Here is an 11831-nt window from a genome sequence, read left to right on the forward strand (position 1 = left end):
AATGTTTCAGACTTTAAATTGAAAATGCTCATTTAGCCTCAATTTACAAACCATTACAAACATTTAAAAGCTAAGGTGACTTACCTTAGGCTTAAAAGGAATCATCTTCACATTTGAACGTATAATCTAAAGAAGCCAATGATTAAACCAGAGCTAAAATTTAAACCTCATATATCATCAACAAAAAAATGAAGGACTTAGAATATCAGAAATTTTTTCTAAAGTTTGGCTTAATGTCCCTAAGCCAGGTCTAAATTTCTGTTTCCTCAGAACCCTATGCCTAAGCCTAAGGTTGAATGGATAACATTTATTAATTTTTTCCCATTGTTTTGGGGTGAAGGGTACTTATTTCCCCATCTCCTTACCAAGGGTCCTGGATTTCAGTACCAAACCTAAGTCATTTATTGGGGAAACATTGTGTTCTATGAACATAATTTAAATGCCAAATGTAATGTATCTGCTAGATTTTATTAGGAGTTGATGAAAAGATACCATAAAATTACCAGAGTTAGAAGCTTATTTTACAGAGTTATCTCCTGACCATAACTTGTGCTTTGGAGAAAATGAAGAAAAATGATGTTCATGTCTGTCAGTGGCACCAGTGCTGTGAGGGAAATGACAAGGAACCTTTGTCATGGGATAGCTCTTAGGCATTAGCTGAAAGTCCATTTATACTGTGTAAAGCAGAGTGTGTGTATGGAGATCCATGGCTCTTAATCTGGACTTAATTGAATTCAAGAGGATTAGTACTAAGTACTTTCTAGCCGAATATCCTCCGAAATGCCACAGTAAGGGGTTCCTTTATAGATGACCTGTTAGTTCTTCTTTAGATCAAGAACAAATACCAATAATCTGCAGTTTCTTTATCTCCAGTCAGTCATTCAATACTGTATGAGGAAAAAGAAGAAAAATCCTACCTGTATGTGTGCTCCTGCTCCATCCAGGGACAACCAACCATGACAACACCCAGGCCTATCAGACTCAGGATATGAGGTAAATTATAGATCATATAGTAGAGCATTTAATCCCGTTGTCAACTATAGTCATGGCTGAGCCCTTTCATGGTGAACAGGATAAGAGGGAAGATACCCTGGTGAATGCAATATGAGGATGTGACAAATAGGTCCAATAACTGAATAGCCATCTTATTCAAAGCCAACACCGTGTTTCTCCTTCACACAAATACCTTTTTCTTTTCTGTTACTGATACTCAGGCTGGAAGTAAAAGACACTTTCATCATCGCCTTTTTTTTGTTTTGTTTTTAATAAATGTATTTATTTTGGGCTGCATTGGGTCTTCGTTGCACGGGCTTTCTCTAGTTGCGACAAGCAGAGGCTACTCTTCATCGTGGTGCATGGCCTTCTCATTGCAGTGGCTTCTCTTGTTGCAGACCACGAGCTCTAGCTCTAGGTGTGTGGTCTTAATAGTTGTGGCGCACAGGCTCAATAGTTGTGGTGCGTGGGCTTAGTTGCTCCGAGGCATGTGGGATCTTCCTGGGCCAGGGCTAGAACCCGTGTCCCCTGCACTGGTAGGCAGATTCTGAACCACCAGGGAAGTTCTCATCATCGTCTTGTGAGTCTGCAAGTCTTCATGGAAAAAAATGAAGACTAGGGAACAGTTAAGGGAGGAGGAATCATTATAGCTATTAAAGGGTCATGTGGCACAGGTAGTTAACTTGGGCTTTGGACTTAGAATAAAGGGCAGAGATGGATCTGAACCAGTAATTTTCAGACTTTGGACGTGTTGCACAATCGTCTCCTCTTATTTTTCTTTTATGGTTTTTATTCTTCAATTTGTTAATATGGTGTGTCACATTGATTTGCATATATTGAAGAATCCTTGCATCCCTGAGATAAATCCCACTGATAATGGTGTATGATCCTTTTAATGTGTTGTTGGATTCTGTTTGCTAGTATTTTGTTGAAGACTTTTGCATTTATATTCATCCGTGACATTGGTCTGTAATTTTCTTTTTCTTGTAGTATCTTTGTCTGGTTTGGGTATCAGGGTGATGGTGGCCTCATAGAATGAGTTTGGGAGTGTTCCTTCCTCTGCAGTTTTTTGCAAGAGTTTGAGAAGGATGGGTGTTAGGTCTTCTCTAAATGTTTGATAGAATTCACCTGTGAAGCCATCTGGTCCTGGACTTTTGTTTGTTGGAAGATTTTTAATCACAGTTTCAATTTCATTACTTGTGATTGGTCTGTTCATATTTTCTGTTTCTTCCTGGTTCAGTCTTAGAAGGTTATACCTTTCTAAGAATCTGTCCATTTCTTCCAGGTTGTCCATTTTATTGGCATAGAGTTGCTTGTAGTAGTCTCTTAGGATGCTTTGTATTTCTGTGGTGTCTGTTGTAACTTCTCCTTTTTTATTTCTAATTTTATTGATTTGAGTCCTCCCCCTCTTCTTGATGAGTCTGGCTAAAGGTTTTTCAATATTGTTTATCTTCTCAAAGAACCAGCTTTTAGTTGTATTCATCTTTGCTATTGTTTTCTTTCTACTTATTTCTGCTCTGCTATGATTTCTTTCCTTCTGCTTACTTTGGGTTTTGTTTGTTCTTCTTTCTCTAGTTCCTTTAAGTATAAAGTTAGATTGTTGATTTGAGATTTTTCTTGTTTCTTGAGGTAGGCTTGTATAGCTGTAAACTTCTTAGAATTGCTTTTGCTGCATCCCATAGGTTTTGGATCGTTGTGTTTTCATTGTCACTTGGCTCTAGGTATTTTTCGATTTCCTCTTTGATTTCTTCAGTGATCTCTTGGTTATTTAGTACCGTATTGTTTAGCCTCCATGTGTTTGTGTTCTTTACATTTCTTTCCCTGTAATTCATTTCTAATCTCATAACGTTGTGGTCAGAAAAGATGCTTGATATGATTTCAATTTTCTTAAATTTACTGACGCTTGATTTGTGTCCCGAGATGTGATCCTGGAGAATGTTCTGTGCACACTTGAGAAGAAAATGTAATGTCCTATAAATATCAATTAAGTCTATCTGGTCTATTGTGTCATTTAAAGCTTCTGTTTCCTTATTTATTTTCATTTATTTTCATTTTGGATGATCTGTCCATTGGTGTAAGTGAGGTGTTATTATTGTGTTACTGTCAATTTCCTCTTTTATAGCTGTTAGCAGTTGCCTTATGTACTCTTCCTTGTCTCTTGTAACATTCTTTATTTTGAAGTCTATTTTATCTGATATGAGTATTGCTACTCCAGCTTTCTTTTGATTTCCATTTGCATGGAATATCTTTTTCCATCCCCTCACTTTCACTCTGTATGTGTCCCTAGGTCTGAAGTGGGTCTCTTGTAGACAGCATATATATGGGTCTTGTCTTTGTATCCATTCAGCCAGTCTGTGCCTTTTGGTTGGAGCACTTAATCCATTCACGTTTAAGGTCATTATCCATATGTATGTTCCTATGACCATTTTCTTAATTGTTTTAGGTGTGTTTTTGTAGGTCTTTTCCTTCTCTTGTGTCTCCTGCCTAGAGAAGTTCCTTTAGCATTTGTTGTAGGGCTGGTTTGGTGGTGCTGAATTCTCTTAGCTTTTGCTTGTCTGTAAAGTTTTTGATTTCTCCATTGAATCTGAATGCAATCCTTGACGAGTAGGGTAATCTTGGTTGTAGATTCTTCCCTTTCATCACTTTAAGTATATCATGCCACTCCCTTCTGGCTTGTAGAGTTTCTGCTGGGAAATCAGCTGTTAACCTTATGGGAGTTCCCTTGTATGTTATTTGTCATTTTTCCCTTGCTGCTTTCAATAATTTGTCATTTTTCCCTTGCTGCTTTCAATAATTTTTCTTTGTCTTTAATTTTTGCCAATTTGATTACTATGTGTCTTGGTGTGTTTCTCCTTGGGTTTATCCTGTATGGGACTCGCTGCACATCCTGTACTTGGGTGGCTATTTCCTTTCCCATGGTAGGGAATTTTCGACTATAATCTCTTCAAATATTTTCTCGGGTCCTTTCTCTCTCTCTCCTCCTTCTGGGACCCCTATAATGTGAACGTTGTTGTGTTTAATGTTGTCTCAGAGGTCTCTTAGGCTGTCTTCATTTCTTTTCATTCTTTTTTCTGTTCCATGGCAGTGAATTCCACCATTCTGTCTTCCAGGTCACTTATCCATTCTTCTGCCTCAGTTATTCTGCTATTGATTCCTTCTAGTGCAGTTTTCATTTCAGTTATTGTTCATCTCTGTTTGTTCTTTAATTCTTCTAGGTCTTTGTTAAACATTTCTTGCATCTTCTCAATCTTTGCCTCCATTCTTTTTCCGAGGTCCTGGATCATCTTCACTATCATTATTCTGAATTCTTTTTCTCCACTTCATTTAGTTGTTTTTCTGGGGTTTTATCTTGTTCCTTGATCTGGTACATAGCCCTCTGCCTTTTCATCTTGTCTATCTTCCTGTGAATGTGGCTTTTGTTCCACAGGATTGTAATTCTTGCTTCTGCTGTCTGCCCTCTGGTGGATGAGGCTATCTAAGAGGCTTTTGTAAGTTTCCTCCAGTCTCCTCCTCTTAAAAATGAAAGCAACAATAGTAGCTCCTCATGGGTTAATTATAAGGATATAATGAGATAATGAATCTAAAATGCCTGCATAATCCCTGGCACACGAAACACAACTTGTCTTTTAAAAATAGTATTTTATCACGCACTGAAAGGCCCATGGGAAGGGTAATAAGTCAGGAAGAGTAACTGGAAAAGCCAAAGAATGTCTGCAATTGTGCCTCACTCATAAGTGTACTAGTCTCAGCTCTAGAAAACACTCTGTTCTTTGCTTCTCTACAGAAAATTAGTTATATAAACAGATTCAGCTTTCCTCTGTTCTCTTTGGCTGCCTGGTACCCACTCAGGCTTTTTAACTATTGACACCCACCTAATTAGTCTTGTGACAGTAAAAGGCTAAATACCTCTAAATATTTCCTTGTATAACAAGTAAAACATTTATACTCACAAACTCAGTTGTGCAAAATGTCATTTCCTTCTTTTTTTCACCGGCATCATCCATCCACAATGGGGCTTAGAGTAAAAATAAAATTAAGTTATACAAGATAGCATTTCCAACCAAATCCAATCAACTTTATAAATTGCAATTGATTAAGAAATCATAGTTTTTAAAACTCCCCCAGGAGTTTTTACATCACCCTCTTCTTTTTGTTAGATTTAAAACTGCAGTAGGGGGTGGGTGGGTTCTTACAAGACTGCCACCATGGCAGTTATATGGGAGACAACTATTTCCTGCTTCCTTTTCTTGGCTGGCCTCGACCCCATATACATCTTGTGCTATAATTATGGTATTTTTTTCACACTGTGGCCTGTGGTACATGACCTCCTCCTACTAGAGTCTCTGATACAGTTGATCCACTGAGATTGCAGCCACACCCCCACAGGACCCTGGCAGAGACTGTCCACTCTTTCTCATACTCATCCCTTTGTCTCAGCTGCAGCACCCTCTGCAAACTGGCCAAAGTGACCACTCTTATTCTGTCTCTGAGCCAACTTATTTATTTCATCTGTGCCCCCAGATCCGATTACACACCACTTGGAGTCTTGGGAGCCTCAGCTTAAGAAGGAGAAAGTATGGTCCCAACTAGTGTTCTTCCTCCCACCAGGCACAGACAGTCTTTGTGCCTAACCTAATCTGAAACCAGGAACAGAAATCTGTTCTGCCAGGTCAGATACCCTTATACATTTTTGTCATCTTTTTGGTTCAAAGCTTTTAAATTTAAAAGCCAAGAATTCTATGTCCTGCTAAAGGGGCAACATGCGAGGTCCTGGAGGCACTCGTATCCTTCTATGACTGGATTCTAGAAATGAGAATTCAAGAATTGAGTTTGAGAAATGACTCTGCAGAAGATCTAAAAAGAAAAACCTAAGATCTGAAGGATCTATAGTTCTAGAAATATTGCCTGACCAGTGCAAATCTTTTTAGGGAATAGTATGGTTGACTGTTTACTTCTGTCTTCAACAAGGAAAACTGACTCACTTGATTCAAATGGAACAAACACCAACAAAATATAAAATTGATTATGGTATTCAGAATTGAGAGCTGGATGAGAATCTTGGCCAGGACTCCTCCCTTTCAAGGAATATTTTTTGGTTCAATCCTTATCTGTTAAAGTTGGGTGGGTATGAGAGTAATTGAGGTGAGACATAGTTAAAGGATACAAGCATCTCACTATGTTCTATAGGCAGATTAGTTGGACAGATATATGATATAGATAAGTAGACAAACCAGTAGATGATCACTCAGGAACTAATGTTATTCTTAATTTGGTTTATCCAAGATTTCTCAGATGCATCCAGTGTTGTAAGGGTATTGTACTGTATCATCTTGGCAAAACTGGAACTGTGTTTCCTAGAATTCCTTTCCCTGTGTGGTTTCTGGTTGGGGCTGGCCAGAAGACACACTTCTGTGATACTGGAAGGCAGAAATGAAATGGCTGTTTCTATCATAAAAAGTCTACAAATAACAAATAGAAAAAGGAACGCTTGTACAGTGTTAGTGGGAATGTAAGTTGATGCAGCCACTATGGAAAACAATATGGAGTTTGCTCAAAAAACTAAAAACAGAACTACCATATGATCCAGCAATTGAACTGCTTGGCGTATATCTGAAAAAAACTCCTCTAATTCAAAAAGATATATGCACCCCAATGTTTATAGCAGCACTGTTTACAACAAACCAAGACATAGACACAACCCAAGTGCCCATCAGACTGGTGACTGCATTACATAGATGTGAGACTTCATATATATATATATATATATATATATATACACACACACATATGTTGTGTGTATGTGTATATATATATATATATTACTCAGCCATAAATAAAATACTGCCATTTGCAGCAATGTGGATGGACCTAGAGAATATTATGCTCAGTGAAGTAAGTCAGGCTGAGAATGACAAATACTGTATAATATCACTTATATATGGAACCTAAAATACAAATGAATATATATGCAAAACAAACAGACCCATAGATATAGAACACAAATTTGTGGTAACCAAAGGGGAAAGGGAAGGTGGAGGGACAAATCTGGGTATGAGATTAATAGATACAAACTACTATGTATAAAATAGATAAGCAACAAGAATATACTGTATAGCACAGAGAATTATAGGCATTGTCTTGTAATAACCTATAATGGAGTATTATCTGCAAAAATACTGAATCACTATGCTGTACACCTGAAACTAACATTATAAATCAACTATAATTTTAAAAAATCTGTTGCATTTCTACACACTAATAACAAACTTTTAAAAAGAAATGGGGGCAGGTCAATAACTGAGGCAGAAGAATGAATAACTGAGCTGGAAGATAGAGTGGTAGAAATCACTGCCACAGAACAGAATAAGGAAAAAAGAATAAAATGGAATGAGGATGGGTTTCCCGGGTGGCTCAGTGGTTGAGAGTCCGCCTGCCGGGTTCGTGCCCCGGTCCGGGAGGATCCCACATGCCGCAGAGTTGCTGGACCCATGAGCCATGGCCATTGAGCCTGCTCATCCAGAGCCTGTGCTCCACAATGGGAGAGGCCACAACAGTGAGAGGCCCGCATACTGCAAAAAAAAAAAAAAAAGGAATGAGGACAGTCTCAGAGACCTCTGGGACAACATTAAATGCACCAACATTCACATTATAGGGATCCCAGAAAGAGAAAAGAGAGAGGGCCTGAGAAAATATTTGAAGAGATAATAGCTGAAAACTTCCCTAACATGGGAAACATTAACTCAAGTCCAGGAAGCACAGAGAGTCCCATACAGGATAAACCCAAGGAGGAATATGCCAATACACATATTAATCAAACTGACAAAAATTAAAGACAAAATATTGAAAGCAAAAAGGGAAAAGCAACAAATAACATACAAAGGAATCCCCATAAGGTTATCATCTGATTTTTCAGTAGAAACTCTGCAGGGCAGAAGGGAGTGGCAAGATATATTTAAAATGATGAAAAGGAAAAACCTACAACCCAGAATACTCTACCCAGCATAGCTCTTGTTCAAACTCGATGGAGAAATCATAAGCTTTACAGACAAGCAGAGGATTCAGCACCACCATACCAGCTTTACAAAAATACTGAAGGAACTTCTCCAGGCAGAAAAGAAAAGGCCACAACTAGAAACAAGGAAATTAAGAGTGGTAAAGTTCACCAGTAAAGGCAAACATACAGGAAAGTTAGGAAACAATCCACACACAAATATGATATCAAAACCAGCAATTGTGAGGAGAGTACAAATGCATGATATTGGAAATGCATTTGAAATTAAAAGACTAGAAAGTTAAAACAATCTCGTTTATATATAGACTGCTATATCAGAGCCTCATGGTAACCACAAACTTAAAATCTACAATAGAAACACAAAAGAGAAAACAAACCAAACACAACACTAAAGTTAGGTATCAAATCACAAGAGAATAAAAGAGGAAAAGAAAAAGACCTACAAAAACAAAACCCAAAGACCTACCCAAAACAATTAGCATGGCAACATACATATTGATAATTACCTTAAATGTAAACCTTAAATCCTCCAACCAAAAGACATAGGCTGGCTGAAAGGATACAAAACAAGACCCATATATATACTGTCTACAGGAGACCCACTTCAGATCTAGGGACACATACAGACTGAAAGTGAGGGAATGGAAAAGATATTCCATGCAAGTGGAAATCAAAAGAAAGGTGGAGTAGCAATACTCACATCAGACAAAATAAACTTTAAAATAATGTTACAAGAGACAAAGAAGGACACTGCATAATGATCATGGGATAAATCCAAGAAGAAGACATAACAACTATAAATATATATGCACCTAATATAGAAGTAACTTAATATATAAGGCAAATACTAACAGCCATAAAGGAGAAATTGACAGTAACACAATAATAGTGGGGACTTTAACACACCACTTTCATCAATGGACAGATCATCAAGACAGAAAAATCAATAAGGAAACAAAGGCCTTAAATGACACATTAGACAAGATGGCCTTAATTGATATTTATAGGGCTCAAGTGTACATGGAACATTCTCCAGGATAGATCACATGTTGAGCCACAAAGCAAGCCTCAGTAAATTTAAGAAAATTGAAATCATATCAAGCATCTTTTCTGACAACACTATGAGATTAGAAATCAACTACAAGAAAAAGCTGCAAGAAAACACAAATACTTGGAGGAGGTTAAACAGTGTTGCTAAACAACCAATGGATCACTGAAGAAATCGAAGAGGAAATCAGAAAATACAGAGAAAGGAAAACAAAAACACAACAATCCAAAACCTATGGGATGCAGCAAAGGCAGTTCTAAGACAGAATTTCATAGCAATACAATTTTACCTCAGGAAACAAGAAAAATCTCAAACAACCTAACCTTACACCTAAAGCAACTAGAGAAACAAGAACAAAGAAAACCCAAAGTGAGTAGAAGGAAAGAAATCATAAAGATCAGAGCAGAAATAGAGATGAAGAAAACAATAGAAAAGATAAACAGCATTGATAAACCTTTAGCCAGACTCATGAAGAAAAAAAGGGAGAGGGTTAAAATCAATAAGATTAAAAACAAAAAAGAAGTTACAAAAGACAGCACAGAAATCCAAAGGATCATAAGAGACTACTATATGCAACTGTATGCCAATAAAATGGACAACCTGGAAGAAATGGACAAATTCTTAGAAATGTACAACCTTCCAAGACTGAACCAGGAATTAAATATAAACTATGAACAGACTGGGCACAAGTACTGAAACTGAAACTGATTTAAAAACTCCCAACAAATGAAAGTCCAAGACCAGATGGCTTCATAGGTGAATTCTATCAAACATCTAGAGAAGAGCTAAAGGTGTCCTTCTAAAGGTACTTCAAACAATTGCAGAGGAAGGAACACTCCCAAACTCATTCTACAAAGCTATCATCACCCTGATACCAAAACCAGACAAAGATACCACAAAAAAAGAAAATTACAGGCCAGTATCACTAATGAGGATGCTAAAATCCTCAACAAAATACGAGCAAACAGAATCCAACAATACATTAAAGGGATCATACACCATGATCAAGTGGGATTTATCCCAGGGATGTAAGCCTTCTTCAAATCCACAAATCAATCAGTGTGATATGCCACATTAACAAACTGAAGAATAAAAACCATATGATCATCTCATGAGATGCAGAAAAAGCATTTGACAAAATTGAACACCCATTTATAATAATAACTCTCCATAAATTGGGCATAGGTGGAACCTACCTCAACATAATAAAGGCCATATATGACAAACCTACAGCTAACATCATACTCAACGGTGAAAAACTGAAAGAATTTCCTCTAAGATCAGGAACAAGACAAGGATGTCCACTCACCACTTTTATTCAACATAGTTTTGGAAGTCCCAACCATGGCAGTCAAAGAAGAAAAAGAAATTAAAAGAATACAACTTGTAAAAGAAGAAGTGAAATTGTCACTATTTGCAGATGGCATGATACTGTACATAGAAAAATCCTAAAGATGCTACCAGAAAACTACTAGAGCTCATCAATGAATTTGGTAAAGTTGCAGTATAAAAAATTAATACATAGAAATCACTTGCATTTCTATACACTAACAATGAAACACCAAAAAGATAAATTAAGGAAACAATCTGATTTAGCATTGCATCAAAAAGAATAACATATCTAGGATTAAACCTACCTAAGGAGGAAAAAGACCTATATGTACTCTGAAAACTATAAGATGCTGATTAAAGAAATAGAAGATGACACAAACAGGGAAAATTATACCATGTTCTTGTACTGGAAGAATCAATATTGTCAAAATGACCATATTACCCAAGGTAATCTACAGATTAAATGCAATCCCTAACAAATTACCAATGGCATTTTTTTTCACAGAACTAGAACAAATAATTTTAAAATTTGTATGGAAACACAGAAGACCCTGAATAGCCAAAACTATCTTGAGAAAGAAGAATGGAGCTGCAGGAATCAGGCTCCCTGACCAGACTATACTACAAAACTACAGTCATCAAAACACTATGGTACCTGCACAAAAACAGAAATATAGATCAGTGGAAAAGGACAGAAAGCCCAGAAATAAACCCATGCACCTATGGTCAATCTATGACAAAGGAAGCAAACATCATATGGTATCACTTATATGTGGAATTGAAAAAAATTATACAAATGAACTTATTTACAAAACAAAAACAGACTCACAGACTTAGAAAACAAACATGGTTACCAAAAGGAAAAGTTGGGGGGGAGGGATAAATTAGGAGTTTAGGATGAACATATACACACTACTATATATAAAATAATCAGTGAGGACCCACTGTATAGCACAGGGAACTCTACTCAATATTCTGTAATAATCTATATGGGAAAAATAATTTTAAAAAGAATGATATATGTATAAGTACAACTGAATCACTTTTCTGTACACCTGAAACTAACACAATGTTTTAAATTAACTATACTGCAATATAAAATAAAAATTAAAAAATAAAAACATATGCCAATCAATCAGTGTGGTACATCACATCAAGAAAAGATAAAAACCACCTGATCATCTCAATAGATGCATAAAAAGCATCTGATAAAACTCAACATCCATTCATGATAAGAACACTTACCAAGGTGGGCATAGAGGGAACATATCTCAGTATAATAAAAGCTATTTATGACAAACCCACAGCCAACATAATACTCAGTGAAATGCTGAAAGCCTTCCCACTAAAATCTGAAATAAGATATGCATGCTCACTCTCACCACTTCTTTTCAACATAGTATTGGTCCAAGCCACAGAAATCAGTAAAGAAAAAGGAATAAAAGG

This window comes from Phocoena phocoena, chromosome 8 (assembly GCF_963924675.1).
Source record: "Phocoena phocoena chromosome 8, mPhoPho1.1, whole genome shotgun sequence".
Lineage (NCBI taxonomy): Eukaryota > Metazoa > Chordata > Mammalia > Artiodactyla > Phocoenidae > Phocoena > Phocoena phocoena.